The sequence below is a fragment of the Seriola dumerili genome, unplaced genomic scaffold, assembly GCF_002260705.1.
Source record: "Seriola dumerili isolate Sdu_G_001 unplaced genomic scaffold, Sdu_1.0 BDQW01000621.1, whole genome shotgun sequence".
Classification (NCBI taxonomy): domain Eukaryota; kingdom Metazoa; phylum Chordata; class Actinopteri; order Carangiformes; family Carangidae; genus Seriola; species Seriola dumerili.
This window is the reverse complement of record NW_019174876.1, coordinates 1,097,567-1,105,312: the sequence shown is the minus strand read 5'-3', so window position 1 is coordinate 1,105,312 and position 7,746 is coordinate 1,097,567.

The window sequence follows — 7,746 nt, the reverse complement described above, 5'->3', positions numbered from 1 at the left end:
TGAACGACCGATTCATTTTTATTTTGGCATTATTTCCTGCAAATGCTCTTCTGCTGCTCCTCCAGAGTCTGGTGTGTTTTTCTGGTAACTCCGTACAAAGCTTCCACAGTTTTTGACCAGTAGCAAACCTGACATTGCTGATCTCTGAAGGAAATTCCAAATCAGAGGATGCTACATGCCGTATCAAAGCAGAGGCTAGAAGTGCAAATTACTTTGCTGATTTGAATCACTTCATACAGTTAAGTTCAAAGATTCATAGTCACAGATTATGTAGTTGATTCACTTTTTAAGCTGTCACATCACTGTTCAAGTGCACTTCAGTACGTACAACTGTAAGTGCATGCATCGCCATTCACATGACCTGACATTCAGCGTTGATTCAGGCTGTCTTCACTTCAGTTGTACATTCAGACTGCTGCCATTAAACTACATCGTAGACAAGGTTAACAGCTCAGCAGCGTATTATTTCTGACAGTCATCACATCTCGATTGTTTCCGCGGCTTTCACTGACTTTTTATGTGCTTTTAACGAGGAAGTAACGTACTATGAATCACAGCTGAGCTGTAAATGGTACTCTCAGTTAACCTCACCAAATTTGCTGCACCAAGTGTTTTGTGAGGACATGCAGATGAACTTCACTGTGCCACTGTCAGAATCTTCCTTAAATTCAGCTGCTGTGGTCCATGTAGTCTGTCGGCAGTAGGCTACTGTAGGTCAGCAGGCAAGGTCATTCTAGACAAAGCTGGAGGAGTCATTTCAAATCAGATGGCGTCGAAATGTCTTTATGAACCTCCACCTTTAAGCAAACTCAGTAATCAAATCGCTCTGCCCAAACAAATTACAACCCTAAACAAAAACAACCTCAATACAGTCACATGAACACTGTACAGATGTGTGTGAGTGGCTGTGCACACAGTGACTTTGGGCTACATCTACATTATGTTATGTTAGCAGTGTGTAGCAGTATTCAGTAGACTGAAGAGGAAAGACTATAGAAAGAGTGGTCGTGCGTGTGTGCGTGCGTGCGTGCGTGTGTGTGTGTGCGTGTGTGTGCTGAAGTTGACTCATCAGCAGCACACAATATATAAAGCATATTAAATACTCCATCTCTACCTTTCTGTGTCTCTTGGGGTTCATCCGGTGTGAGAGTGATGCCCCTACAGGGAGATGAAAGCTGAGGAAGTGCTTTGTAAATGAATAACCTCTACGCCCCTGTCTTCAGCCATTATTCATTAGGCAGAGTGAGTATGTGTGTGTGAGAGAGTGGGAGACAGTTGATGTGAGTGTTTTTGTGTAAAAGTAACAGAAAAGTACAGGAAAACAAAAAGCGCGAGAGAGAAAAAAAACAAGGAACAAAGACCAAAAAAAAAAAGAGAGAGAGAGAGAGAGACAGAGAAAAGAGAGCAAGGGAGAGGAAGGTGAAAGCTTCTTTGCCACTGCAGTTTTCTACCAAAGTGTGTGTAGACATGATGGCTGATGTTCCCCCAGTGTCTGCTGCGCATTAGACCCAGGCAATCACACACCATCAGGCCTATGCCCATTAACTGCCTGAATCCTAATTAGATCCATGCCTCTGCACACACTCTCTCTCTCTCTCTCTCTCTCTACTACACACATACACAGTGCATGAAAGAATCCCTGGGTGATCACATCCAACCCTTAGCAATGTGAATCAGCTCATACGGTATGGTTTACTGCTGGAACATGCAGTACAATTAGACGTGTCTAACTGGATGGTCATGTTTGAGATGTCTGCGGTTCTTTTGTGCCTGGGTTTGATGATTTCAATTTGGCTTTATGTTGTGCAATTTTATGCTGACAGGCTGGCAAATGCGCCGTTTTCCTTTGAAATTGTAGCGTTTGAGGCCTTATTGGTGCTTAGTGAACCACAAAAAAATCCCACTTACTGTACTTGTGGATTTCATGAGTATTCATCAACTCTGATCATTCTCCCTGCCTGTCTTCTCTGTCCTCAGACTTTTTTTTTTTAAATGCCAATTAATACAATCTAGATTAGTAGACGTTTCACACACAGTAACTTCCACATCTTAAGTTGTAGTTGTAGATGAGATGAACATTTCTTGGATTTCCTGACAGAACTCATCATCCTTCAGATGGCTTTTGAACATCCAGTATGTGAGAAAAACTGAGTTTGAGTTATTTTGATACAAGTATTCCCCATTTCCTTGTGTACTTTGTTCAATATAAAATGTAGTGTATATTATTTAAGGTTAATTGTAACTGTTTCAACCAAGATACAATGGGCCATGAAATTGTATACTTAAAATGAGGTTTAGATACTCATGAGTTTGGGTGGGCAATATGGATAATAACCTCTATCATACCCTGTATTCGTGTGGTAATTCACATGAATGCAACTATCAGTGTGTTGTTTTGACATTCTGAGCAATAAAATACAGCATATCTGCAGCTTCCATGTTGTTTCCCCATTAAAAGCACATGAACACACTGAAGTCGGAAGAACAACTCCCCAACTCGAGAAAAGGGACCATGCCAGGAGCACATGAGTGGAGCAATGTAGACTAAGTAATGTTATATCACAATATGAATATACTGTACATTGTGGTATAGTACATTTTTTGGAAAAAAGAGTTTAGTAGCTGTTTATGGATACAAGAGTTATGTCTGTCTGGTTAATCTCGTGAATTAAATGTCTGACTAATTAAGATACACATTCCCTACAAAGGACTTATATCAAGAGATAATAAAGCCTGATACCATGGTATAAATGGTTTGGCAAAATCCCAGCTGGCAGACACATTTATATCGATACATCACCAAGCATGTTGAAGGATTATTGAGTGACATATTGCCTCACTGCCACTGGCAGGACACAGGACTCAAAGTTGTGATTCTAAACAAAGGTGACTCTGATACAATCTGCCATTTGTCTTCATCGCAGTGTGTTTGTGTGTGTGTGTGTGTGTGTGTGTGTGTGTGTGTGTGTGTGTGTGTGTGTGTGTATGTCATGCATGGATGCGGAGCAGGGTGGCGAAAATGATCCACTCTGTCTCGATGAATCCAAGCTGGCCACATGGCGGCTGAGCCCGGCAGTGGCCATCTGGACTGGCTGGCAGTGCGGGCTAATGGAGCACAGGCTGAAGTTTTGGCTTGTGGGGTGAGTCTTCAGTTTGGTTAATGACTATAGTGATGAAGTGGGGTGTAGATTTTGAACTTGGCTGTGAGAACATCATGCATCCATTGCTGGTTGTGTAATATCTTGGACAGCATAGCACAAATAGTACTGGGAGTGGATGTGATTCTGGATGATAATGTTGATGGACCTCATAATTAAATCAAATCTGCTTCCCAAACCTAGTTTTGTTGTCTTGCATCAACCCAGTTTGTCTAATGGAGGAGATAAGGTACTTTTAAGAGCCCTGAGAGCACGCTTTTAAACTGAAAGGATAATCTATGTGTGGAAAGCTGTCCAATTCCTCCAGTGAGACCTTTTGCTAGCAGCATAATTAGGTAAAAAAAATCTGTTAATCAGGTCAGTAATGTGATTATTGATCCAAACAACACAGTCTCCTGATAGGTGACTCATATTTTAAAACAGAATATGCTCAGAACAAAAAGGAAGTGTTTCTGTGGGGTTTTGACGAGAAGCATAGTTTCCTCCAGATTAGGCTTGCTTGTCTCTGTGTGAGGTGGTAAGGGAAGCAGTTAGCAGACCTCATTTGAGGCAGGCAGGATAAAAGGCCAGCTCAACAGAATCGGGGTCCTAATTCCCCTCTGGCATTGCAGAGGTCACTATGGGAGGCATTCTTATCTTCTCTTTCTCTTTTTATGTCTCTCCTTCTGCTGTTTTAATTTACTTGGCAGTCCTTGGTGGTTTGTGGCCTCCAGATTTCTTTTCCTGTATACTCACATCCACTGAAGTATAAGCGCATACAGCCAGACACACAAACACATCAAAATTACGTTTTTCCAGTTAGCTATTTCAATATTATCAGAGATAGTGTATGTCGATATATGTAAGCCAATAAGCAAATGAAACTGCAGTAAATAAATGCCAAGGAATGTTTGTCATAATTTAGGGACAATGTGGCTGTTACATATAGTTTGTCAATCAGAGAGCACTTCATTTTTCAGTTGTAAATGCATTGTTAATACATACTGTATCCAGGTCCCAATTACATACTCACAAAATTTGAGGAAATCTTAGCAAAATGTTTCCTCATTTATATTAAAAAAACAAACACAGGCTTGTGTATCATTATCAGATTTTTTTTAATCCTATCCAATTCAGTGTTGATCCCAAAGCTAATAATAAATATTTAAATATCACTGAAGTTACAACATTCTTCACATAAGATACATTTTTTTGATGCCATCATGAGCCATATTTGTAATTATAAATTTCCTGGGCAAAAACTATTTTCAGGAATTTTCTAACAAAGAACGTCACAATACTGGCACAGACACAGCTTGAGGTTGAGGATAACAAAAACTTAAGGCATCTGGAGCATCCGTGGCACTGTTTCTGTGACTCATCCACGGCTCAGCTCCCTGTGTACCCCTCTGCTATGCAAATAGCATCGGAGCAGATGACCTTTTTAACTGGAAATAACAGGCATGAATATGGAAATGTATTTATCTGGTGACTTTGACCAACAATCAGTGGTGCACCCACAAAGCCTGAAATTTTGATAGTGTGACCTCTGCTGTGATCGTTCTGCCTAAAGAGAGATACTGGCAGACTGCATGTATGTGTGTGGTGGTTGTGGACTGTGGAGGATACTGATCAAAGCTCAGGGCAACAGGGGGAGACTTAAGAGGATTGTTATGCTATGCCCTTGTGTGTGCTTTTTTATCTCTGTGCCTGTGTGTTCTCACAATATGTGCATGTATTTGTGCTGGCACGCAGGGATGCACTCTTGTGCGTGTCCATCTGTATGCCTGTATGGATCTGGGTCCTTGTGCATCTGTGTGTGTCAGTTTACCGTTTACGCACCTTTGCCTCCATGTTTTTGACATATGTCCACGCTGCATGTCAGCATGTCTTTATTTCAGGATCAATAGCGTGCACAGTGTGGATGGAATGTGGCTAAAATAGAATAAAATAAATTATGCAAGAATCTTTACATTAAAATACAGGCGGATGTCTTTGAGCTCATATAAAAACTTACATATATGTACGTAGCATGATTAATATACAGTGTAAAAAGTATAGGTAGTCGAAAAGTGTTAGTGATATTACAGTACTGTGTTAGCACTAAAGTAATTAGAGTGGAAAATCACTGGGCTCAAAAGTAGAAATAACTATAAATAGAGAACAAGAAGTGGTTCATCTGTGATGAGTTGTTATATTCATACAGCATGTGTGTATACAGTATTTGCATGTGGCTGTGTCCTCTTTTATGTCTGTGTACGTCATCCCATTTTAATCATGTCATGATTCATCTCTTGTTCCCTCATTGGACTTAGTACCGCTTCTGTTAAGATTCCTATTTCAGTCCTGTTTATTTTGGCCTCGGTCTCCTGCCGCTCTCCGTCCGCTCTCCGTCCGCTCTCCATCCGCCCACCAGATGTCCTCAGATTTTATTACCTATCCCATTTACCTGACTTCATACTCTCACCTGTCTTCTACTCCAGCCTACCTGAGCTTCCCTGCCCACTCACACACCTGTTGCAAGTTTCCTCCTTTTCCCAGTCAGCAGCTCCTTGCCAGATTGTCTGCTTATGTTCCTTATGTTCCTGTGTGGTTCCCTATGAGCCTGCTACCTACGTGTAGTAACCTGTTGTCTGTACCTGCCTGCCTTTGTGTCTGCGCTTGGGTCCCCCCCTGCCTTTGCTGTATCCATCAGCTGTGACAAATCATGTCCGTATTGGTCCCTCTATCCAGTCGTCACAGGCGAAGCCAATGCTAAGAGCTGCATCCTGAGAGCCAGAAGTCTTTTGGCAAGTGCTGAGAGTAAATAGGACTGATTAACAATGAAGCGGCACGGAGAAGATAAGACAGGCAGATTGGAGTCAGACACAGAGGGGTGGGGGGAGGGGGGGTGGAGGGGGGTGCGGGTTGTCAAGCCAGAGACAGAGCAAGGTATAATCACACTCTCCTGTCCAAGGCCAGATAGAAGAGGCTTTGAATTCTCAATAGGGTGACCACTGCTGGGGTGTGTGTGCATTAGTTTGTGTCAACGGACGCGGGATTGAAAAAGATTCTGCATATACTCTGGTGCGGGGATGAAATTTGCACAGAGGGAAATAAATCAATGAATATTTTAAAACAGCGAGTCACTTAACAGCACAAACACTGACTGACAGCTATGCAGAAAAGAGTGACATGCAACTTAAGATTGCAACCCTCCACTCTCATGTGTCTCTTTGTTTATCAGCCACTGCAAACTTCCTCAGAGTCAGCTGTCATACTGCATTCAAATACGGAGTCTGTTTCATTCATATACCCCGAAAAGTGTCCCCGGTGTTTCCATAGGTTTCCCATAGATCATGCGCTTTGGATCTGGATCATGCCACAGGAGGTGATGTCAGCAACATAGTACAATGCTGCTGATACATTGCAAAGAGGGTCACTCTGACACATATCAGAGAAACAAAGAAGCCCAGCTGAGCACAAAACTTGTATATAATGACTCTGACGGTGAAAGACTGAGACATTAACTCTTGGTTGGGTTGAACTGGTTATTGAATATATGGTGGAATTTTGCATGGTCACTAGCTGTATAATACATTGTGGGGAAAACTGAATATTGCTGTGTCGTATGCTTCTTGCTTGCCACTGTATTTGGGTAGTTTATGTGATTGATATTTGTATTAGTTCCTGTGTAGGACATTGTGGGCCGTTTTAACTTGTCTTGACTGTGACTCTGACTTGCACCCCGGCTCAACGGCCAGCAACCACTAGCAACAAGAGGTTCTCAGTAATTTTTATGGCAAATGGTCCTTGACCGCAGACAGCGGGAGAGATTGTGCTGGTTAGCTGTTGTTAACAGAATTTATTTGCTTTGCTTATCCAGCAAATTAAACTCATGTTAGCTCCATGGGTTGGTTAAAAACAGTGTCTGCTCTCTCTTTTTGTATGGCAGAGTGGAGTGTGTAAGTTCTAGTGTCATAAGTATGATAAATGCAGGATCAGACTCTTGTTTCATTCTAACATAATCCTGTTTGCCTGTTTAGCCTATTTACTTGTTTATACCATCAAACTATGTTTTTTTTACCTTTAACATTACAAAAGCTTTTAGGATAAGGACTATGGCTTTTTTAAACGTTAGTTTATGGGCAGTGTAGTTGGTAAATGTTAACTCTCTGCTTTTTAAGTAAGGGTAACACAACATAAGTACTAAGCTAGTTAGTTGGACATACAAACAATTGCAGCTTACATTAGAGCAGATACATTCAATGCATTTTTTACAATTTTGATCTTAATTATTTGGTGTTGCAGGGGCTAAAAAAAGACACCACTGTGTCAAAACCCAGTAAAATCTTTTGATACGGAGTATCGCTCTTGTTACAACCCCATACATACCACTTCAAGATGCTCCTATTAACCAGGGGCTTATCATACTGTAAATTAAAGTTCAACAAAGTTGTAGAAAACAGCTGTACATGTATATACTGTATGTATCCACATAAATCTTTATGTATGCACACAAGCATATACGCCAGCGACAAAACAAATACACACATACACAGTATACCAAGAAAGCTATTAGCCTTCTATTGCCTGTCGCTCCGGAAATGTCAAGACACCATTATGTGGA